General features: G+C 42.9%; 1 long non-coding RNA gene across 1 annotated transcript; it reads right to left on the bottom strand.

Moving 5' to 3' along the window:
• Positions 1-698: 698 nt before the first annotated feature.
• On the bottom strand, positions 699-23,920 carry LOC139078094 (uncharacterized). The gene is made up of 2 exons (XR_011530851.1): positions 23,855-23,920; positions 699-1,249 (listed from the first exon to the last, which is right to left on the bottom strand). It is a non-coding gene; the product is annotated as an uncharacterized lncRNA (long non-coding RNA).
• Positions 23,921-24,814: the final 894 nt, after the last annotated feature.

Below are 24,814 nucleotides of genomic sequence, written 5' to 3'. Positions count from 1 at the left end.
GGCACTCTTCTTGCTGCGCAGGCAAGGCGGCTACGGCAGTTCCAGGGCACGTCTCTGAAGAAGCCCAGGAGACCCAAAGCGCACTGAAGCTGCAGGAGGGTGCACCTGAACGGTAAAGGGATCCAAAGGGATCTGAGCGGAGCAGAGTCCACTGCAGGGCCTTACCTCCAGCTCTGTGAGGTCCCCCACCCTCGGCTTTGGGACAGTGCCCTCTCGGCCCGGATAGGGCATACAGCCCAGAGTCCTTCCTTCTATCTCCCCTGCGCTGTGCTGGGCATAGGGAATGGTATGAGCTTGCCATTCCGAGTTCCACCCACAAAGCTGGGCTTAGTCTCTTTACCCACCACGCTCTCCAAGTCTATCAAAATCAGGGAGGCAAGTGGCAGGGCACGTGCCTCTTTCTCAGGGACCCATCCCCATGCAGCGACTCTGTTCTATCCTCGTTGGAGAGGCAGAATAGTGCGGTGGCTGGGAGTTCATGATCTGCAGGTGGTAGGCCTGGGTTCGAATTGCACACCCTAGCAAGACTTCTGGCAAACTATGTAACCTCTCTGTGGCTCACTTTCCTCATGTCTGAATGAGAGTAACAGTTGTATCCACCTGCTGGGATTATTTTGAGGATTAGATGAATTAACACGTGGCATTAGATGAATGCAAAGTGGGAAGCATTTACAACAGGGCCTGGACCATCGAGAGCATTCGCTAAACTTTTCCAGCTCTTTATTGTTAAAGTCAGGGTAGGCCTTCATCCAGTAACAAAGATGTGAAATAGACATATTTCGTAGAGGCATATTTACTAACGAAGCTTAAGCTCCAGGGCCTCTCACTTAATTTGTATTAGTAACATGTTATTTTCTCTTGTAGATAACCCCCAATTTTATGAGCTTTGGCCCTACAAAACCCAAATCCACTCCTGGAAATGAGCTATAGTTTTCCTTATGCTTCATCTTTTGGAAACTTAAGCACAATGAGAGGAGTAAAGTCATTGGAACCCCTCATAAATTCCTTTTGCACAAGGAATCGTGTTTCAAGATGACCATCTATATCCATGCCATCATCCTCATCAATTTTGTCATCACCATCCTCCACATCTCTATTGCCATCACCATCAGCTCCACCAAGACCAGCATCAGCATCAACATCATTATTTTCACTTGCAGCACCAGTCACCATCATTATCCTCTTCTACTTCATTATTATCCATTTTGTGGCATTTCTGTTCCATGCTCTCCTTTATTCTCCAACTTTTCTGAAAAAAAAATAGAAAAAGAGCACATGCTAAGGTTCTCATTCTTGAGTCAGATAAAGAAGGACTCAGACTGATTGATTTTACCACACTTATTGTTTATATCATGCTGCTTTCAGCCTGGCACAAAGAAGACCTCATGGGTCAAAGGAACCAGCATTCAGATCCCCCTCACCAAAGGTCAAAGCTGGGCTCTGTCTCTAACAGTAAATGTGACATGGGGGATAGAGCTCCATGTATAAAAGGAGAGGAAAATAGGACCTACATCACTATGATGTGAGATTTGAGAAAATGGAGATGAAGAACCACACGGTACTTGCCATGTAGAAGGCATCGACTAAACCTGTCAAATGTCAGCTCCCTGTCCCCACTTGACCCCTTCCCAAGGACAGAACTCAACATACCTTAACATGATTACATGTTAAGATGTAATTACATACATACTTAAGATGATTATATATATATAAAAGAAGTATACATAAAATAATTTTTAAAACAATAAGATTCACAAAAGGGAAGAGGAATCAAGTATGTTAACCATGAGAGCTAACTTAGTTCTAATAGCTAATGTTTGGCTCTGGGCTTTTCCAAAGCTGGGAAAACAATGAAAACACAGAAAGTTTCCCAATAGATAAGCATGTAGTCTTTCAGTAGAAATGAGTTTGCCTTGGCATTAAATTCTAAAAGACATTTTTCTTGTGAAATTTCCTGTAAGATTTCTTGAGACCAGTTTCCAAAAAATGCGGAAGAGATTCCACGTGACTGTTACGTAATCCAACCTTGGATCTGCTGGGCGCCGAAAATTAAAATCCAACAGTCAGGGTGATTCTTCAGGGAATTCGGCAGATGTAGCTCGAGAATGGGGCCTGATGCTGATCAAATTTAATATAGGGACAGAAGTCAGAAGGCATGGGGGAGGTTGGGACTTTGTCCCTTAAACTTTCCTCCCTAAATGTCGCTTCTTCCAGCTGCCTTTTCAATAAGAGATGACAAGCAGGGTGTTCAAGGTTTTTATTCTTTGACAGGAAGTTCATGTCCTGATGTTCAGATTCAAGGAGGGTCCACACGTTCTAATGGTAAATAATGATAATAATAAAATAGTTAGCTCGTGACCTCGTGAACTGTCGAGTTTCGGCTGATTGGACGTGAAATGATGTCTGCCGACAACAAGCTATGTGTCAAAATAATTACCATGAACCCCTATTCCTGGTAGAAAAAATTCTTATTCAAGCCAAGACGTACAGCCTTCTAAATTCAGTGATCATCAATTGAGCTCAGAATATACCAAGAAGCCAGACGTGGTTTCCTCAGAACTTCCTTCTGCTTCCTGAAAGCCAAGTAGTCATACAGACAGTTCAGATAATTGAAAGGTTTGAGAAAAGTGTGGGATTTTCTTCATGTACAGAAATTTCTCTCCTGCCATCTTGTAGCTTTTTCTCTTCATCTAAATCACATCAAATAGAACACCACAAATTGAATTTCCCAAAATTTTAGATTTTTTATTCATTTATCTCCCAGTTCTGATCCTTCCCAATTAGAACTTTCTAACAGTAGGCGCTGTGCCTGGACACAGTTCAGCCGCAATGTTCACTCTTGATGTCTTCGAGGACCTTGGCAAGAAGGTAGCTGCCAGTGTGACTGTTTCAGGCACAACTCTGCTTGGCACGGTTTGTTATGATGTGTCTCTGCGGTACTGGAATTGCTTGAATTACTCCAAGTGGGTGACTAAAGTGTGTTTGTCAGTATTTGTAGGAAGACTGTTCCTAAAGAACCGGAGGCTTATGTGACAGGGACATCTGGGAATGGATGGACCCCTAAGTGAACCAATCCCTGAGCCTTGATTTTTTTTCATCAGTCCATGCTCTCTCTGATCGTTTTAACGCCACTATTTGTTGAACACCTCCAGGCTCCAAGCACTGCAGTCATGGCTTTCCCTGTGCTATCTCATCCAATTCTCATAGCTGGTGGTCCTGGTGCCCTGCTCATGTGCCCTAAGCACTCATCACCCCTAGAACACTGTCAGCTTCCTACCACAGTCACCTGTACCTATCCACTGGGGCTATTATCATTGATTTTCATTTTTATTTGGGGGGCCTAGAGCATGACATGCATGTGCATTGGGTAGGCCAGATGTGCTGGGGAGTTGCCACCCTGAGATGGGCCCTCAGACCATGATGGGCAGGACTGGGTAAACAAATGCCCTAGTTTCTTTGCCCTGCAGGTGAGCCAAATCTGAAGCATGTCCTGTGCTGTCTCCTGGAAGTCCCAGCAGGATTCAGGCCCCAGTTGTTCCCATTACATCCCGCTCACTAATGCCTTCTGTGCTGACTTCCTTCCCTTCCCCATCTCACCGCCCACTCTCCTAACGGTTTCCTGGGGTCACCCTGCAGGTAATCCCTGTCTCAGGATTAGCTTCTGAAGGAACGAAAAAAACGAGACAATCTTCATATACTTTTAATAAGTGCTTTCATTCCCAGTTTTTAGAGAAGGAGTCTAAGACTTGGAGTCATTAAGTAATTAGCCCAAGATCATAGCACTAATATGTCGGAAAACTTGACTCAGTCCCATATACACCTGACCCTTCCCACGCGGCCTTGTGCCGTTGGAGGGGCTAACTTGCCCTGAAGCTGGTAGGCATGTATGGCTTTGTGAATGTGAGCATCCAGAACTTGCAAGTCCTTTCTTACTAAACTGATTTTCAAGTTTTTATATCTCTTGAGGACATTTTCTTGCTTCTGTTTTCTTGGTAACAAAGTATACTTGGTTGCTGCTTTGTAGGTTATGCATAAATAGCTGCCCAATTAGGGTAACTGCAGTTTTATGTTATTATCATAATATTCTTAGCATGGTGAGCTGGGCGTCTTCCCTTTGCCCCTGTAGATCTGCCGTCCACCCTTCTCCACCCTGGGAGGCTGCCCAATAGAACTGACAAAAATCCACATGTGAGCGAGCAAGAAGCCATGAAACTCAAAAGTAATTGGTCTAGCTTTTTCCCAATCATGCTGTGGTTATAATTGAAATCAGTTTTCCCAAAGAGTTGAAATTACGCAGCGCGATATGATGAGCAAACACATCTTGGATGATTGTTAGAAAAACAGAATTCCTTGTTTCATATTGTAACAAAAATGCATTTAAAATATTATAGGAAAATATGATCAGAGAGAGAAACCTGCCTTTTGAGATGTCCCAGAACAGAAGCATGTGTTAAAATGTCATATTTTAAAAGTTCTCGAAATAAAAATTAAGGCTCCATGCTTAAAAGCATAAAATGGGTATTTCTAGCTGTGGAAATGCGTAATGGAAAAAGCAGGTAGGGGGAATTGTTTAGGTAAGCAGAAAAAGAGCAAATATCCAAGCAAATACAGGATATTTGCATGAGCAGAGCCTGCAAGAAGGAAGAGGAATTAGAAGGTCATGCAAAGATAAAGTGGTTTTCTACAGGCTCCACAGAGTTTTCCCAAACAGAGAAAGGAATGTATTTCTTTGGAGGGGTGACACCTAGAGAGCCCTTCCTTGTTTAATAAAGTTTTATCCACATCAAAGGCTCAGACCCGCAGCCTTCTCCTCAACTGGCTGACGCTGCCTTAGTCAACTAACCTCCTGGGGATTCACTTCTTGTCTTTTAGAATAAAGTCCAACTTCTTAGCAGTGGTTTGCACTTTGCAGCATGCTTCCTTCTCTGGCTTGCGTCCTGCTCCACTCACAGACACCGTCCTCTGGAATAGTCCTGTTCTCTTATTGGCAATTCTATATATGTGCTGCGCGATGCAGGGGCTGGTGCATCTCTCTGCCAGGAATATCCTTGCCAGCCTGTTATGCCATCCACCTGGCTCATTCTCACATCTTCTTTAAGACTAGCCAATGACACCTCTGCAGGAAGTCTCCTTGATTAGCGGCACTCACCAAGTTCCCATCCCTCTCAGGTGTATTTTAGTATAAAGATTATCACATGGAATCTGAATCATCTGCTTGTCTCTCTCCTCCAATAAACTGGAAATGTCTTACGGGCATTGGGTTGCATTTTATTTATCTTTGTGCATCCAGAGCTTGACTGGGACACTGAAGATCTATGTTAAATGGAATCAAATTGAGTATGTTAAACGTGGAATTTGGATCAATATATTTCTAAAGTCTTCTTTAGCTGCACAGGTCTCAAATCCTTTGTCCCAGAGGGTTTCTGGACAACATTTTGGATATTTGTCCCCAGATGTCATTATGGTGCAGTAAAGTAAGGCAAATAGGGGTATTCAAATGGTACCTACAATCAACTGAGTCACCAAGAGGCGAGGGATGTGTTACCTCCACAGCCCAGTAACTTGGCAAATTCCTTTTAATGAGGCTAAGCTGATACTTCGTACAAGGAGCTTCCCCTGTGTGGATGCTCATTTATTTTACGGCCATGGTAGGCTGAAGACCTGACTTTCTCAGCTGTGTGCCTTTCCCGTGGCCCAGGCCAGCACTCGGTTCCCAGGAAACTGGGTCGCCTGTGATAGGATGTCACATCTTTAAGATCCGGCAGTTTGGGAGGGAGCGGGCTGGGCGCAGCAATCAGGGAATTTACTGCTGGGAGATGGCGATTTCTTGCATTCTGCATTCTCCGATGTACAATGTCTTTGATTGCCAGCACTGTCATTTCAGGTTTGACATCTTTCTATGGAGAACATCTGTGGCATGCAGCTTTTCCGTACCGGCAAAAAGACAGACAAGACACTGCTAATTTTTTTCAATCACATGATACAGTCTGACATATACAGTAACAGGCTGCATCGAGGCTTGAATTATTTTTCAGCTTTATTAGACAACTAACAGTTTCTCATCTTGTTTCTTTCCCTTGGTTTTTCTAACTCTCACACCTTTGTGTCCACCGGGACTTCAGGGCTCTGAGGTGAGGCTGAAATGCTGGGTACTCCTTTCTCATTTCTTCAAGGGATATGGCATTTTAGAAATGGCCCTCAGCAGCATGGAAAAGCCAAAAAAGGGTCTTCAGGGCCCCTTCTTCCCAATATTCCCTGTTCTTCTGTAAATGTCCTCCTTTTGGCAGTCTCTGTCATATCTCCATCTTAAAATCTCCCACGTTCTTCACACTGTTCTAGGCTGTTCCAGACACGAGGGAAGGTGACTAAGAAACAGCTCTACACGAAACCTTAGTAATTTTATGTTCTAATTCCTTCCCATGCCCATCACACACAATGGCATTCATTTGATGAAGTTACTCTTTACCAGGAGTGATATCAAATGAGTCCCTATGGGAAGAATTTCAGGCATCAGTGGTAGTTTTTGAGGAATGAAGGATTCGAAGCTCTGCCACATACCTGTAATAAAATTGGTCCTGCCTTTCCCTGCAGTGCCCGATGCGACAACAGCGCACTGAACTGGCTGGCTGATATTGGTCCTGGGTGACGCACTAAATTGCTGCGAGGCCCTGGGCAAGACGACTTGCCACTCTGGCCACAGTACTCTCAAGTGTAAAGGCAGGGAATGTATGTTAAATGGTATACACATTGCTTGCAGCTCTAAAATTCCTACATAGCAGGGAATGAAAGCTTATAGAATGTTTCCAAAGTTTCCCACACCTTGGGATAGGGATGGTAACAAAGCTAATGACAAGGCAACTTACTCTGCAGATTTATTTTCATGAAGGCATCTTTCTTGCTTGCCATTAAGTGCGGTATAGATGCAGCAAAATACAAAACAAAAATAAAAGCAGGATATGAATCTAATCATGGAGTAGCAACAATTTTTTCCCATCGTCCTTTTAGTTAGTTTAAATGTTACTTATTTTCGTCCACACTTTGTTGAATACTTGACAGGATGTTCCTAAAAGGAAATTATATCTCCCTAGAAGTTTGGTTTCTGATGATATTTATTTTGGTTTATAGGATATATGCCAGATTGAACCAGACACTGCCTTCTTTACAGCTATGTCGGTTATTGGAAGCTGCGCTGCACATTAATGATGACCACTCGTTCTCTTACATTCCCTCCACGAAGGGGTGCAGTCTATGCCCCCTACCTCCCTATGTGGTCAGGTTCTGGGAATGCTTTGACTAATAGAATGTGGCAGAAGTGACACAAGATGTCTCCAGACCTGGCCCACTGAGACTGGCAGCTTCCACTTTCTGTCTCATGTAGCACCCACTCTACGACTACCCTTCCTGAGGAAAGCCAGATCCATGGAAGAAGTAGATGCATGACTCCCCTGAGACCACCATGCTGTGAGCAGCCCAAGCCACAGGAAGAGGCCCTGGAAGATGAGACACCACATGGAAAGAGAAAGAGGCCAAGGAGCCACAAGACACTGGCCACGTGGGTGAAGAAGGCATCTTGGGCATGGATCCTCCAGCCCCTGCCGTCCCAGCTGATGCCACGTGAGTCAGAGAATAACCACCTAGCCAGTCCTTTCCCAAATTCCTGACTCTCAATATCCACTAAATATGGAGTAATTTGGTGTGTAGAAATAGGTACCCGGCAATAATCATGAGGGAGATGCAAACCGAAGCCGCAATGAGATATCTCACACCTGTTAGAATGGCTGTTATCAAAACAACAAGAAGTAACAAGTGTTGGAAAGGACGCAGAGAAAAGGAAACCCTTGTGCACTGTTGGTGGGAATATAAATTGGTGCAGCCACTATGGAAAACAGTATGGAGATTCCTCAAAAAATCAACAAAAGAACTACAATATGATCCAGCAATCCCACATCTGGGTGTATATCTGAAGGAAATGAAAACACTAACTCAAAAAGATATCTGCACCCCCATGCTCACTGCAGCATTATTTACAATAGCCAAGACATGAAAGCAACCTAAGTGCCCATCAATGGATGACTGGATAAAGAATATGTAGTATATATATACAAAGGAATATTATTCAGCCATGAAAAAGAACAAGATCTTGCCAACTTCAACAGCATAGATGGACTTTGAGGGCATTATGCCAAGTGAAATAGGTCAGAAAGAGAAAGACAAATACCATATGATCTCATTTGTATGTAGAATCTAAAAAATAAACAAACAAACAACTGAACTCATAGAGATAGAGAACAGATTGGTAGTTGCCCAAGATGAGGGGCAGGGAGTAGACCAAACGGGTAAAGATCATCAAAAGATGCAAACTTCCTGTTATAAAATAAATGTCATGGGGACATAATGTATAGCATGGTGACTATAGTTAATGATACTGTACTGTATATTTGAAAGTTTCTAAGAGAGTAGATCTTGAAAGTTGTCATCACAGCAAAAAACCCTGTAACTGTGTTGTGATGGATGGTAACCAGACTTATTGTGGTGATCATTTTGCAATATATACAAACATTGAATCATTATGTTATACACCTGAAACTAATATAATGCTATATGTCAATTATAGCTCAATAAAAAAGAAGAAGAAGAAAATGAAATAAGTATCTGGAATGAACCATTAGGACTTCTAATGAGAAGAGGAGAAAGGAGACTGTTGCCCTTTTTAATCCAAAAGTGGCAGGGCAGTGTTGGGTGACCTTCTCCTGTGGGGCATCACCAGCTGGCCCTGTGATTCAAGGTCTCTTTTAGTTGGAATCAACAGGACATTGCTGCTTCATGAAGTCAAATATTTGCTCTCTGCTAATGAAGCTGTGGGGGCTGTCCATTATCAATCATTTGGAAGAACTTAATGGATCTAAAATCCTAGGTGGTCTGTGTTTGGACGGAAATGTGGAAAACCTCTTTTGCTCGCTGTTGCAAATGATGAATCAGCAGAAGACCACTTCACTTGAGAACAGGATTTGGAGAGTGGAAATAACCAATATAGCCTCCCAGATGGCTGCAGGTAAACTTCCATCCTGAGATGCCCCATGAGGCACTCTGTCCTGCCATGCAAATCTCACGCTTAATTTTGTTCCTGGGCTAGAAAAATTTTAGCCACCTTGAGCCTTTTCTCTAATTATTTTTAAAGTCTTCTAGATTGCCTTTCCCTCTCTGCTCAATTTCTGGGAATAAATCCTTCTAGGTCCAAGTTTGAGGGCTTTTAAAATTTTAGATTTATTAGCTTTTTCTGCTTTTTTGTGTGTGTTTTTTCAAATTAATAGTCTTTTTTTAGTACAGTTTTAGGTTTGCAGAAAACAATTGAGTGAATAGTACAGAGAGTTCCCATGAACCTCTCACCTCCCACCAATTTCCCCTGTTATTAACACCTTGCATTAGTGTAGCACGTGTATTACAATTGATGAGCCAATATCGATACGTTATTGTGAACTAAAGTCCAGTGTTTACATGAGGGATTCACTCTTTGTGTTGTACGTTCTATGGGTTTTGACAAAGTATAACGACAAGTATCCACCATTACAGTTTCTTTTGTTTCAGGGTTACAGAAGTTTTGCAAAGATAGTACAGTTTGTGTATACCTGACACTCAGTTTTCCTCGTTATAAATATCTGGCACTATTATGGTACATTTGTCATGATTAATGAACCAATATTGATTCTTATTCACTGAAATCCATTCTTTACTCAGATTTCCTTAGTTTTTACTTAATGCCCTTTTGTTGTTGTTGTCCCAGGATACCGCATTACATTTAGTCTTTGTCTCCTTGGGCTCCTTTTGGCTTTGACAGTTTCTTAGACATTTCTTGTTTCTGATAACCTTTAAAGTTTTCAGGTATTTTGTAAAATGTCCCTCTCTTGGAATTTTTCTAATGTTTTTCTCATGATTAAACTGGGGTAACGTGTTTTTGGAGAGGAAAACCACAGAGGTAAAGCACCGTCCTCATCATATCATATCATATCAAGGGTACATGCTATCAGTGTGAGTTATCACTGTCCATGCTAACGGTGATGGTCTGGCTTGAGGTGCCTTTGTCAGGACTCTCCACAGTAATCTTACCCGCCTTTTTCCATACTGTCCTTTTTGGAAGAAAGTTACTATGCGTAAACCACAGTTAAGGAGTGGGAAATTAGGCTCTTTTTTCCTCTCCAGCTTTATTGAGGTGTAATTGACAATAAAATTGTATATATTTAAAGTATACAATGTGATGATTTGATATACTCCCACTTTGTGAAATGATTACCACAATCAGGTTAATTAACACATCCACCACCTCACATAGCTACCTTTGTGTGTATGTGGTGAGAATGCTTAAGATCTACTCTCTTAGCAAATTTCAGGTATACAATACAGTATTATGAACTATAGTCCCCATGCTGTACACATCCCTAGAACTCCTTTATCCTATAAGTGAAGGCTAGTACCCTCTGAGCAGCATCTCCCCATCTCCCTCCAGCCCCCCAGTCCACGGTAACCACCATGCTACTGTGTTTCTATGAGTCTGACTTTTTTCTTTCAGATTCCATATGTAAGTGAGATCATACAATATTTGTCTTTCTCTTTCTGGTTTATTCCACTTAACATAATGTTCTCTAGGTTTGTTTATGATGTCACAAGTGGCAGGATTTCCTTCTTTCTTATGGCTGAATAATATTCCATTATATATATCTCATCTTCTATATCCATTCATCTGTTGACGGACACTTTGTTTTCATATCTTGGCTATTGTGAATAATGCTATGCTCTACTTTCTTAAGGGTAAAATATCTACACAAATTATTTGGAATTCTGCGCAAGAAAATTTGTTTATTCTCATTTATTTATTTAATCATTTATTTATATCAGTATAGACTCATGAATATTTAGTTTATATGTTGAGTTATAACCCAATACTACTTTGTTAATTTTTTTTGCTCAATATTTTCTGGCTTTGACCATTGCGAGCTGTTCCAATTGACTACTGTGTACTTTTGGCATACCCTCCATCATCGTAAGGTTTGAATTTCGTTTTGTTTTGCTTTTTGAGCACTTCCTTCCTTTCTGCACCACAAGATGCTCCAGGCTTATCTTGTATATTTCCTGCCCAGTCCTAGAATAAGCCGCTTATCCAAGGAACACTGGTTCTTTTTATTGCAGAATGGTATTAGAAACCAAAATCTAGGTACAAAATTGTTCATTGATCCTGGGATGTCATTGCTCCTAGACACTCTCTCTTGGCCAGGATATATGTGTGTAGACTAACCCATGTATATACACATATCCATAAATATTTCTCCATGTAACAGTCTGTATCTATATTAAACTAAACATAATTTCATACCGATGTCCAACACTGATCCATTACCACATGAATTATTCTAGCCTCTTCCCCCTTGTTTATCTATAATCTCCTACACCAATAGTGAGAAACATGGATCCCACTATCTGCCATCATTTTAGAATGCATGTATAGTGGTTTCAGAATTGTTAACTCAATTCTTAATTTGTTAAGATATGTTTTATGGCTTAGAATGGGGTCCTTGTTTGAAAATTTTCTATGTGAGCTTGAGAAGACCATATATTCTACTATTGTTGGATATAATATTTTATAAATGTCAATTAGATCAAGTTGATTGACAGTGCTGTTCAAGTCGACTTCATCTGCATTGATTTCCTGCCTGCTGAATCTATCAGTTACTGAGAGTGTTAAAGTCTCCAAGTATAAGAGTGGATTTGTCTATTTCTCCTTCAGTTATATCAGTTTGTGCTTCATGTATTTTGATATTCTGCTGCTAGGTACATACATACTTAGTATTGTTGTGTCTTCTTGGAGAATTGATCCATTCATCATTATGTGGTGCCACTCTCTGTACCTGACAACTTTCCTTGTTCTGAAGTCTGCTTTGTTTGAAATAAATATAGCTACTCCAGTTTTTTGTGTTTTTTTTTGTTATTAGTGTCAGCATGGCATATATTTTTCTGACCGTTTAATTTTAACCTGTCAGAGTCCTTATATTTAAAGTGGGTTTTGCATAGACAACATATACTTGAATCTTGTTTTTGACCTGACAGTCTCTCTTTTAGTTGGTGTTTTCAGACCACTCATTTAAAGAGATTATTGATATATTTGGTTTAACATCAACCATTTTTGTAATTGTTTTCCATACCTAGGTGTGAAGTTTTTTGCTTTTGTTTTTTGGTATTTATTCTGCTTGATGATCTCTGAGCTTCTTAGATCTGTGGATTGGTGTATGTCGTTAATTTTGATAAGTTCTCCACTATTGTTACTTCAATATTTCTTCAGCTCTACTGTTTCTTTCTTCTCATAGTATTTCAATTATACATTTATTACAACTTTTAAAATTGCCTCGCAGCTCTCAGAAGTTCTGTTCTGTTCTTAACACTCTTTTTCTCTTTGCATTTTGGGTGGGAAGTTTATATTGACCTATCTTCAAGTTCATTGATTCTTTCTTCAGCCTTGTCAATTCTACTCATGGGCCACAAGGGGATCTTTCTTATATCTTCACCACAAGGGGATCTTTCTCATATCTTCACCATGAACTGTGGGGGTCCTGTAGATAAAGCCTAGAAATATGTAAGGGCCCCCTAAAAATTCCCCCCTAAAGATGGTGGCCTCCAGAAGTTTCTCTCTCTCATGCTATTCCACACTCAGCCTCCAGAAATTCATAAAAATTTCCATTTAAATGTTTCTTAACACTTAACTAGTTTGTGAGTTCTGGCTTCTGCTCCAGATAAGCAGATCTCAACTGTAACGCTCAGCATTCACCATTCTCTCCTGATTCTGGGTTGGCCCATTTTCCCTGCAAACTCAATTCCCTTATGGATTCAAGAAAAGTCGTTGATTTCAGTTTGTCAAGATTTTCTTATTTCAAGAATAGGAGTAACAGCTTCCAGGCTCTTTAGTATCAGAGGTTTAGGTTCTGTGGGGAAGGCACTCCTCCGCAAAGGACAGTCAGGGCTGTCCTTTTGGGGAGAGGTTGTCTTGAGTCAAAATGTGCTGTAGGTTTTTTAAAAACAAAACTTTAAATGCAGTATGAATATATGAATCTACAAGGTCAAACAGTACAGTGAACTTAATCACCAAACTGTACTAATAACTTTTTCTGTTCACTAAAACAGATATTATTAAGATACAATTTTGAAATTTAGTAAGGAAATCATAATATTTACAAAAATCTATGGATATGTATCCAATCAAGACCCTAATGTACTCAGACAGAACTTTCTTTAAAGAAGAAGTTTTATTACTCAACAAAACCTGATTCGTTTCACTTGAGAAACACCATGGGAACCCTGCAAATTAAATGACATCCAAAGGGCTTACCTGATTATCTTTAAGGCTGAACTGTAAAAGAAGAAACAATATACTTGTACATGTGAAAGTGTAAAGAAAAAACTCAGTCCTCTCCCAGTGTTGAGTTAGGAAAAATCTACATAATTTCTGTTTCTCCTTTATTCTCACACTACTATCACACTCACAACACTTATGACACCAAATGTGTGGGAGTTTGTTCCCCACACCAACCACGTCTGCAACACCAGTTGAGTATCTTGCAATTTAACTCAACTTTGACACTATCTACCTGGAGATAGCATCAGATCCCACAGGTTAAGAGCTCAGCTCCACAGGACTGCCCCACTCCAATTTCAGATGCCAATCACAAGTCCTGGTTGTCATCTGCTCCTGACCAATCCACTATAAATTGGAGATTCCCATGACCTCTTCCTGAGGTTTGATTTTTTGCTAGCGTGACTCACAGAACTCAGGGAAACAGTTTACCTACTGTTTACCAGTTTATTATAAAAGGATATGATAAAGGATACAGATGAACATCCAGATGGAAGAGATGAGTTGGGCAAGGTATGTGGGAAGGGGTGTGGAGCTTCCGTGCCCTCTCGGACTCCCCACTCTCAGCATCTCCATGTATTCAGCAACCTGGAAGCTCTCCGAACCCCATACTTTGGGGCTTTTTCTGGAGGCTTCCTCACGTAAGCATGATCGATCATTAACTCCATTTCCAGGCCCTCTCCCCTCTGGAGAATGGGAGGCTGGCTGAAAATTCCAGGCTTCTAATCATGGCTTGGTCTTTCTGGTGACCAGCCCCCATCGAGGAGCCCACCAAGAGTCACCTCACTAGGACCAAAGACACTGCTACAATCCAGGAAATTCCAGGGGATTGAGGAGCTCTGTCCCAGGAACCAGAGACAAAGACCAACTATTAGAACAAAAGATGCTCTTAGTGCTCTTATCTCTTAGGAAATTACAAGGGTTTTAGGTGCTCTATGCCAGGAACTGGGGGCAGAGACCAATACGTATGTTTTCTATTATCTCACACTTCTTTAACTAGCCACGTTGAAGTTGGTTGTGTGTTTAATTGCCGTTGCACTGAAGACTGGGAAAAAAAAAAAAAAACGTATAACAGAAGATGGTAAACAATAGGCTCATCCATTTGAAAAAATTTTCTTTTTCTTCAGACCTGTTTATGAGGTAGGCACTTTAGAATTATTCTATCTATGCACATGAAAAGACACCCCGGGGGTCCTCTCTGTGAGCAAACCATGAACATCCTGTCGACTTAACTCCCCATGACTTCAGGAAAGATGAAGTATTGACATTGCTCTTTTATTTTCTATTCTATGCCTCGGTTTGTGTCCACTGACAGATGAGAAAGTTTCATGGGTAGAGTAATTTTTTTAATCTCTCTATGCCTCAGCAGAAATAGAAATCAAAAAGCAAAAGGTAGTCTGCGGAGAGTGGATGTTGGGAAAGACACTCCGTGAAGTGCGAGCTCTGTAGACAGCCTAGCTCGACTGGACGCGGACAGCCTCTGCTGCCATTCTTTCTTTACCCTCCGCCCATCACACGCCTCCTGGTTTCCCTGGTTAGACTGTGAGGCATGCGGCATTACCCAAATGAAATGCTTTCTGGAATCCAACCATTTTAGATCCAGGAAAGATCTTCAAGATAAAATATTCCTTACTCATTTCTCAAAAGAGAAGATTAAAGCTCTCTTGGAGTCCAATAATGTGCCCAAGCCCACACTTCTGAAGCACACACAGGGCAACCACCAGTCCTCCCTCACTGCCATCTTTCTTTCATGACAGCAAACCAACCACCACATCAGCACTTTGAGTGACTCCTGCGTGAACTTGCCTGATGCTCTAGTTTTAATTTATTAGTAAAGGGAGGGATCTGAGGGAAGCTTGAGTCACTTTTCATTTCAGTGTGTTCTCCTCAATTAAGCTGTCCTTTGAGTCACGTGTTGTTTTTCCTTTGGACCTTTAATTGCCATTGCACCAAACATAAAAATAACCCAGGTTCTTAACATTTATATTTGCAGCGAGAACACTTGATTACGTCTCTCTTCATCAGTCCTACGTGCAAAGGCCACAGCCCTGTGCTCTACGAAGACCCTTTCTCCCTGGGGGCCTCTCTTCTTTGTGGGGGGAGTCAGCTTCTCCCCCGGCAATGGGCCGGGGGATTCAGTCTGCTGGAGTAACGAGCGCCCTTTCCTCTGCAGACCATCTGAGCTCTTGGGCTCCCTAGGGAGCCTGTGACCATGCAAAAGGCCCCTCGGTGGAGGTCAGAGTCAGACAGTCCCTCTGTCACAGTGTGCCCTGGCTCCCCACCGGGTCCGTGTTCCTTGGTTCCAATTCAGGGCTGGCCGGCCCTGTTTATTGCATTTGGAATCTTTCTCCATATGGGTTTGGTTTGGCCCAGATTTTATGCTGGGCATGTTTGCTCTCTGCACCCAATCCTCTCTCCAACTCGGTCAATATTTGTTTTCTGCGTCAATACTGTTCCCTTTCTGGGTGTTTGCCTCATTGCCATATTTGCCTTTCTTGCTCACTTTCACTCCCTTTTAATTCTCTCACTGTTAAATTTCTTTTAAAAGTTGCCTTGTCATCACAATTACCATTTATTTCTCCCTGAGGCCTTTCCCTAGGCCCCTCACTTTGAATCCTCCTTGCTTCCTGTGAACAGTGACCTCCCCATGGTCCACTTTAAACTTTTAGCACAAAATAGCAAACTCTTTGACATGTGTGTCTTTTTTTTTTTGTATAAGGCTTTCTAATGAATTTTGACTGCTGGAGAAGATAGATTCTGCCTGAAAAACAACAGGAAAAGGAGACGAGGTTGTCGTTTAGCAATAAATACCCCTAAACTCATCAGCTTCAAAGAAATTTTACCCACTCTGACAAAGGTTGGGTAATGCATCTGGAATCAATGCCTTAGGAACTTTCCTGCCTCTGAGGTCAATAAGAAATGACCCAGAGACTTCCCACCCCTTGTTCCCTGTGCCTGGAAGGTTCTTTCCTCTACACACAGCCTCCCTAATTCCTGCTTGTACTTCAAGTCATGTATTACAAGAAAAAGTCACCCAGCGATGGACCTCCCACCCTGAAAGCCACACCCCGGACTGTGGCAAATTCCCCGGGATGCGTGACAGATTGTATTTTCCAAAAATGACCACAGCAAAGGCTGTGGTTCCACATGGTCTTCCAGAAATTTGCCACTCCTCCATCAAGAAGAGTCCATTCCCCTCCCCTTGAATCTGTGGGAAGGGGAGCTGGGAATCTGTGAATCTGCAGAGGTGAGCTGTCCTCGCCCAGCCACAGCCAAATTGCAGATTCATAAGAAAAATAAATGCTGGGTTTTTTAAGTCACTAAGTTTTGGAGTGGTTTGTTGCATGACAATAGATAATCGGATGAGAGGCAAACTGCCTGAGTATGGCCTATCATCCTAACACTACTGTTCGGCTACATGAAGCCTTTCATTTACTGAATCCTTTCATTGTTTATGTCCATGGTTCCTACGGTCCTTGGACTCCCCTTCTGTCACAAGGGCATATGCACCCCGCTCAGGTCCAGTCTTCTATTTGGGAGTCTTGGATGTCTCTACTCATTCCTGTGGCTCCCCTGCCCGGATCTTAGAGGATGGCATTCTCTCCAGCTTTGTCTGGGGCCTTTTCTCATGCTCCATTTGAATTATTTTATGTACAGTCATGGGTACACATTTTCTATCTACCCTCACTTCCTTGATGATGTCACTTTGAAGTATAGCTTTAATACCATTTTTATGCTGTAGATGGTAACATTTTATCTCCAACCTGGACCTCGCCCTGCACCCTAAACTATCCTGCTTGCTTGATCTTTACACTTGGATGAATAATAGGTACCTCAACCTTAATATTCACAGCTGGCCTCCTGATTTCCTACCACCTCAAAAATGCTCCCCTCCGTCTTTCTCATCTCAGTAAATGGCAATTCCATATATCCAGTTTTCTCAGTTTGAAAGTCAGAGAGAGAGAGATGAGAAAGATCTGAAAGATATTCATTATAAGGAATTGGCTTATGTGGTTATGAAGACAGGCAATCCCAAGATCTGCAGGGTGAGTCAGCAAACTGGAGACCCGGGAGAGCTGAGAATGTAGTTCTAGTCCAAAGGCCAGCAGGCTGGACACCCCGAAAAAGCCAATGTTTCAGTTTGAGTCTGAAGGCAGGAAAAATTATCTCATACTCAGGTGAGAGTCTGCCTTTGGCCTTCAACTGATTGGTTGAGGCCCACCCACATTAGAGAGGACAAGCTGCTTGGCTCAGTCTACTGATTTAAGATTAATCTCATCCAAAAACACCCTCACAGAAGCACCCAGAAAAATGTTTGACCAGATATCTGGGCACCCCATGGGCCAATCAAGTCGACAAATAAAATTAACATCACAGATGGTGTGTAGTGTTTGCCTCAGACCCCCTTTGACCAGTTGTGGGAGCCCCTGCCTTGGCTGCTCTTGGCCTGTCTGTGCTGCCTATCTTCAGAGGACACCCTCGGGCTCCTGGGGCCACACTGCCCCTCTTGCTCAGAGGGCCAGCAGGCACAGAGGGCTGGGAGTCCCTTGGAATCTGCCTCCCCAGGGTAGCCCGGGGTGAATGACTGACTAACAGTGCTGGGGCATGAAGCCCCTGCCTCAACTTCAGGCTTCCTCACCCCCTGCCTGGGTTCTCCTGGGGTCAGTTCTTTCATAAAACCTTCCCACGGGAACTTTGACCTCAGGGGCTGCCTCTTGGGGAACCCAGCCTTAAAGCAGCCTTTCTTATTATACTTTGTTGGCTTTGATGAATATTGTCACATCTTTCCTGAAGCTGGTCCCTACTTAGTTTTAGGAGATGATCTAACATTTCCTGAAGTTTTAACATCATCAGATGATCAATTAAAAGCTTCCCTTCTGTCGATATCACTAAGAAGCAAACCTCAGCATTAGGGCAGCACAAGCTCTGGAGCCGGCACATCCCTCCCGCGCGGGTCTTCCAGGAGCACAGAGTCTCCCTTGCTACAACGTCTCTGGGAGAGAAACTGCTCCTCCCCAAATCTCCTAGAACGAGAACTGGGGGCAGCCTGGTATTTGCTGCACCATATGCTTCCCCGTGAAATGAGAGCACCAGGGAAGAAGCCAGCTCTGGAACTAATAATAAGATCCAGTTAGCGTTTAATTTACACACAACGCTGATTTATTTTATAAAAGCAGGTTGTTTGAGAGGAACGTCTTTCCCTTCCCGGGCCCCTGGTGACTGCAAGGGTAATTACGGGAACAGCTCAGCTCTGCTCACAGTGTGGAAGCCTCGCGTTTCTTCAAACGACTTAACACCATGTGTCATCGAGCATCCCCTGAAGGGAGCTGGAAGGGAGAAGCCCACCTCCATGAGTGTAATATTCCTGTCCCTACTCATGTATAGGAACATACTTTAATGACCTTTCAGCTCTTCTCTGTGCAAGGAGGTACCCAGGAGACTGGAAGCCACAGTCATTTAAAGAACCTGTTGATAAACACTGTCAAAGAAAGCCCAATAGAAGGTAGTTGCACAGCGTTCTCTGAAGCCAGAGCATTTCAAGGGATTTTTTGCTAGTTGACGAATCCAGGTTGCCAAACCTTGCACATGTGCTTGCACACACACACACGAGTAAAAAGCCTAATGCCCGAGTGGCCTGTGATGAATGCTGACACGCTGTGAGAAAGGAGGATGAGAAGGGACCACGGAGGACTAAATGAGCATTTTACTCGTCAAGGCCCTCTTGATGGCCTGGCAGCATTCACAGCCCCATTTTGCATGTGAAACAATGACAGAGGAGACCACTGCCCATTTTCTTCCACTCTAAGCCTCACCCTCGTCTCCTCTCTGCTTCCCACCCCAGGTTTGGCCTCTTGACCTTCCCTGACCTTGACTTCAGGCCCAAGGCTTTACAGGAGATGAGACACCCTCTGTGACGTTCAGTGGAAGTCCACCAGGTGGACGAAGGCCGAGGGAGTCCCAGCAACACAAAGGCTTGGCAACAGGGAACGAGCCACAAGTCGGGAACTCAGCTCGCCCATTATGGCTCAGCTCTAAAACACAAGGTAGACGCATAGGAAAAATCCACCCCGAGGAGAAATTCGTAGTCCGGCCCAAGTTTGAATTCAAATAGCTGGTGAAGAGCTTTGGTGGGGGAGGGACACATCCCACGAGGTTTTCAGGAAGATCCTTCGGGCAGCAGTGTGGATGATGACTTGATGGAGCAATAATGGAGGCAGGAAGGCTGCATGGAGGCTGTTGAGGTTTGAGGGTCCAGGTCAGAGGTAAGTGCCCAGGTACAGGGTAGGAGAGGAGGCCAGAGAGCAGACGTGTTTGTTGGGTAGAACTGGCAGGAAGAAAGGATTTTAGAGGTCACGTCATTGTGGCTGGAGATAGCACTACGGCTGGAGCCCAGAAAGCCGGTCTCCTTGGGACTTTTCCTCACCTCTGAAATGAGCACTGAGCATGTTATGGGCGCTCAGTAATCACTTGCTGACTCAATTGATCTGATATTCGTCTCGCATCTCAACCATTCTCTGGTAGAGGCAGTAAAATGATGAAATAACAAATAATGTAACTTTGATGGGTCTCATAAATTTTCTGGATCTCTGTTTCTGCATTTATAAAATGAGCAGACTGGACTAGGGTCCCGGCTGATCACCTCCAGCTCTCATACTCCAAGTCAGCCAGTTCTCAGGAAAGTGAGCTAGCTGGCAGCCGCCTTCTGGGGAATGTTGGAAGGATTCTTGAGAGATGATCAGACTGGAAGAGCATCTTCCAGACCCCTCCAAACCCAAGGGTAAGTAAGAGATTGCTGCATTAATTGATTCATTTGTGTTATTCACAGGCACTGAAACAGTCATGGTCTGCAATTCCCTTTAGTGGAGGAAATAAAATGAGACCTGGGGTGGGGGGAGGGGGTCCCCGGTTTCCAAGGTAGGCTTACTGGTGGTATAATATTCTGTTTTTATTTAAAGTGAGTTTCCAGTTGGCTGAATTGATGCTGCCTTTGACACCTACTCAGTGCTCTGAATACAACCTGCTTCTCCTGGCTTTGTTCTCCCCAGGCCCTGAGAGGAGATCCTTGGATTGTTGATGAAAAGCTATTCAGCGACAGCCTGCAAGTGTTTCACTGATAACATTCTCTTGACTGATTCACCAGGGCTGCCCCAGTGCAGGTGGGAGCCTGGGGCTGGGTCTCCCCAAACAGGTGTCACCAGCTCTGGCCTTGAGCCTTCAGAATCTTGTGGGCAAAGAATCCAAACAGAGGGCAGGAAGGTTCCCAGTGCAGCCTTGTCCCAGACTTCACCCCTGCTTAAGCCACTTTCTCGGCTAGTACTCCGGCCCACTAGCACACTGTTTTCCCTTGTCAATTCCATGAAGCAAGTGGGAGGCTATATCGTGAACACTGTGTGCTCCAGGTTTAAAAAAGAAAGAGAGGAGAGGTTCTGTACAGCTCTGCAGAGATTTCAAAGCCAACCCTGGATTACTGGGTGAAGGGGAGGCAGGGATCACATAGGAGCGAGTGCGCAGGGCTGGAATTTCCCTCAGTGGAAGTGCTGGCAGGAAAAGGCCCCTGGACTCAGCAACATTGGTTCTAATCTTAGAGCTTCCTCATCTATAAAATTATGGTGGGGAATTATCTGGTCTGGACTGCCTCTTCCAGGTCTGAGGTTCCTGGAAATGCAGCCCTGGTAGTTAATATTGGTTGTTCTTGACCAGCGAGGTTAACAGGAAGAAGCCAAGAGAGAAACATCAGCGCCCTCAGATCCTTCTATCTACAGGCTTGGATAAGCGTTATCCAAGGTGCTAAGGAGTTGAGGGACCAGAATAATTTTTCCTGCAAACTAGGAAACTTCTGAAAATGGATGAGAAGGTCCTTAATGTTTCCACCAGGACAACAAGCCCAAACTGGGACAGACGGACACCTCGAGAGAGCAGCGTACCTTGGGTAAGATCACCCTGGTGTGGGCTTCACTGGGGCTTCTCTTCCTGCTCGCGATGACTGCTTGCTTCCCACCACTCTCCCTCTGTGTCCTGGATTAGGCCTCTGGCCCTTATTGGTCCACTTTTTATCAAGCACCTGCTATCAAACTACTCTTTGTCAGGTACCTCGTATCAAACTGTCTCTGTGGTCGATTATTGCAAGAACAGCTCTTTTACCTATGCCCTTAGGTAGTCCCCTCCCACACTGACTCTGGGCTTAGCCATGTAACTTGCTTTGGCGCATGGAACATTAGCAAGCATACTGCAGACAGAAGATTGAAAAAGGTTTGCACATTCAGGCACCATCTCTTGTTACTTTTAGAATTTTGCAGTTGTGTTGCAAATAACTCAAGTTAACCTGCTGAATGATGAGAGACCACATAAAACAGAAAAGAGCTATTCCAGATGAGGCCATCCTAGACCAGCCAGACCTCAAACAATTTAGGTGTTGATTGCAGACACAAGAGCAAGTCCATTTGAGATCAGAATACACTTTTGGCTAAGCCTATCCTGAATTGCCAATCTATAGAATTATAAGCTAAATAAATGGTTGCTGTTTTAGGCCAACAAGTTTGGAGAGTTTGTTACACAGCAAAAGCCAACTGATACACCTCGTGTTGTAATAGGAGCTGGAGAGATGATCCACACATAGCACCCAGTGCTGTCCCTGACATATAGTAAATATTCAGTAGATGGTAGCTGCTAGGATCCCGTGGGGTGGGAAAGTACTGAGGAAGTAAGAGTGGTGTCTGTGTCCTCAAGGCCTTCCCTAACTCTGATTATGTGAGTGAACCTGCTCCTGTGAAATGATAAGAGAATAATTCAGAGCACTGTGTCTTTGAGTACAAAAGGATTTGTTACTAATATCTGAATAGTCTCACAGAAGTTTCTTCACAGTTTGTACCTGAAGAACAGAAACGATGATTACATGGAGAACCTTGTTCTGACCCCTAAGATGAAGCGGGTGGGTTTGATTTCTTGTTACCAAGGGAACCTCTTTCAATAAGCCTTGAAAAGATAATTACTCCGTGTGAAGACTTGCTTTGCATCGCACACCGATACAGTTCCCAGACAATATATTTACATAAGAAATAACAGATGCATGTCCAAATCCCCCATGTTATGAATGAGGAAACTGAGGCACAGAAAAATTAAATATGTGCTCAGTGTCTCAGAGCATATTAATGGCAGAAGTGGGACTAAAAAGGGAGATTCCTGCCTCCTAGTCTAGTGCTCTTCTCATCCCTTTGTGCATTTTTTTTTATTAATGTTATGATAGATTACAACCTTGTGAGATTTCAGTTGTACATTATTGTTAGTCATGTTGTGGGTACACCACTTTCCCCTTTGTGCCCTCCCCCCACACCCCCTTTTCCCTGGTAACCACCAATCAGATCTCCTTGTCAATATATTAACTTCCACCTACCTTTGTGCATTTTTATGGCTATCTGCCAATGAGGCAGTATGCAGTTTTTAAATATAATATTATTTTTAATTCTTTAAGGTAGCAATTAATAATTGACAACAACTCAAAAATACAGTAGAGCACAAATTAGATTAAAATACCATATAGTCCCTTCATCCAGAAATAATCATGGTTAATTTTTCATATATGTATCCTTCTAATCACCTTTTATAGACACATAATATATTTTTAAAAGAAGAAGAAAGATCATGCTACACCATATTTTAACCTGCTTTTTTCCTTTAATACTTTACTGTAAGTGTGTGTCCCTTGTGATTAAATGTGCATCTTCAGCATCATCTTATCAACATAGTTTGTCTCCCTGTGGCTTTTACATACACAGACTGGATAAGCTTGACTCTCCAATCAGGTCTGTCCTGAATTTCTTCTGCCTAAAGGGTCAGCCTCAATTTGCTCCAGACACAATTCTAGTGTGTCCCTGGAATCCAAAAAGAAAGAAACCACCTTGGTCACAGCCTCAGGAAAAGAAGCCACAGCGCACAGCTCTAAGACATCAGGAAAAATGCTTAGCACTGTTTAGGAGAAGAGAAATGAGTATTAAAATTGCAGTGACCCTCTTTCTCTTGTTAAATTGGAAAAGATCAACAAGTCTGCCAACATGTTGTACTGGAGCACACACAGAGTGGAAAAGTCGGCACCCTTGTGTATTGCTGGTGGGAAGGGAATCGGTACAGCCTCTTTGGAGAGAAATTTGGTAAAATCTATTAAAATCCCAAGTACGTACATCTTTCAACTCAGCAATATCTTTCTAACTCTAGGAAATATCATTCATACTTATCTTTCCAAGAGCAAAATGTTATGTACTTGAAGCTAATGATTGCAGCACGGTTTCTAATCAAGAAAGACTGAAAACATCTTAAATAACCATAAATAGGGGGTTAGTGGCTTCTCCATAGAATACGAAACCACACAAACACAAAGAAGAATGAGGATGCCTTCTTTGTACTGGTGTGGGGCAAGCTTGAAAATTAATGTTAAGTGGGAACTGCAAAAAACAGAATAATACATACAGTGTGTTGCCATTTGTGTAAGATGAGAAGTATATTAATTATCTCAAGAATTCTCAGAGAGTTGTTTGTTATTCAGAATCTTGGGTACCATGGAAACTGATATCCTTGAACAGGTAGCAACTTGGGTTGTAGTTTTGGCAAATCTACACTGATTAGCAGCAAACGAGTTGTGCTTCTCCTGTCACTTGTGTTTATGCACCACTCTCCTTTGTGTGTGTGTGTTTTTTTTTTCCTACAGATGGCTGCTTTTCTTATCAACATTGGGCAAATTCAACAGTGTTAAAGGATAGAAAAAGGTAACTTCTGTGTTAGCATAAGACGTTGATTCACCAGACCAATACCTATGTTTGACCTTTTATAAACAAATCCTTTGACACAAGTCCTAAGTTAGCCCATGGGACTCCAATCAAATCATGAGGTTGAAAAGGGAGGGGAGAGCACTGCCACAATCTTCTCAGTTGCTGCAGATTATTGAACGCCGGTGATTCGGGCAGAGAAGGTCTCCTACAAGTAGAGACTAAGCGCCCGAAGCAGGCAAGCCTGGACTTACAACCCAGTTATGTCCTGGGTGTGAGCAAAGCATTTTCTCTGATGCCTTTGGTGGTAACACACAGTTTTCCAGGCCACCTCTGACCTTTACAGGGTAGAGCCATAAGTCTCCTGTTACATGAAAGAGTCCTACATCTGCAGCCAACTACTATCAGCTCTGTTCTGCAAAAAGATGGCCCTTAAGTCAGGCCCAAGACCTGTCACTATCCTCACTTCTCCAGCCATTGTGGCTTTGTCTCCTTTATGTCATCCTTCTCAAAGCACGGAATTCAAGGTCTTCCACACATTCCTACCTTCCGCTAGAAGTGTGACAGTCATGGATCATACCGTTAGATGGCTCAGCCAGATTTTCAGAGCTTCAGTGATCTCGAAGCCTATTCTGTTTGGTTTTTAAAAGTATTCTTATCTTCC

This window comes from Equus przewalskii, chromosome 21 (assembly GCF_037783145.1).
Source record: "Equus przewalskii isolate Varuska chromosome 21, EquPr2, whole genome shotgun sequence".
Lineage (NCBI taxonomy): Eukaryota > Metazoa > Chordata > Mammalia > Perissodactyla > Equidae > Equus > Equus przewalskii.
The sequence above is the reverse complement of the archived record's forward strand: the minus strand, read 5'-3'. Positions and strand labels throughout refer to the sequence as shown.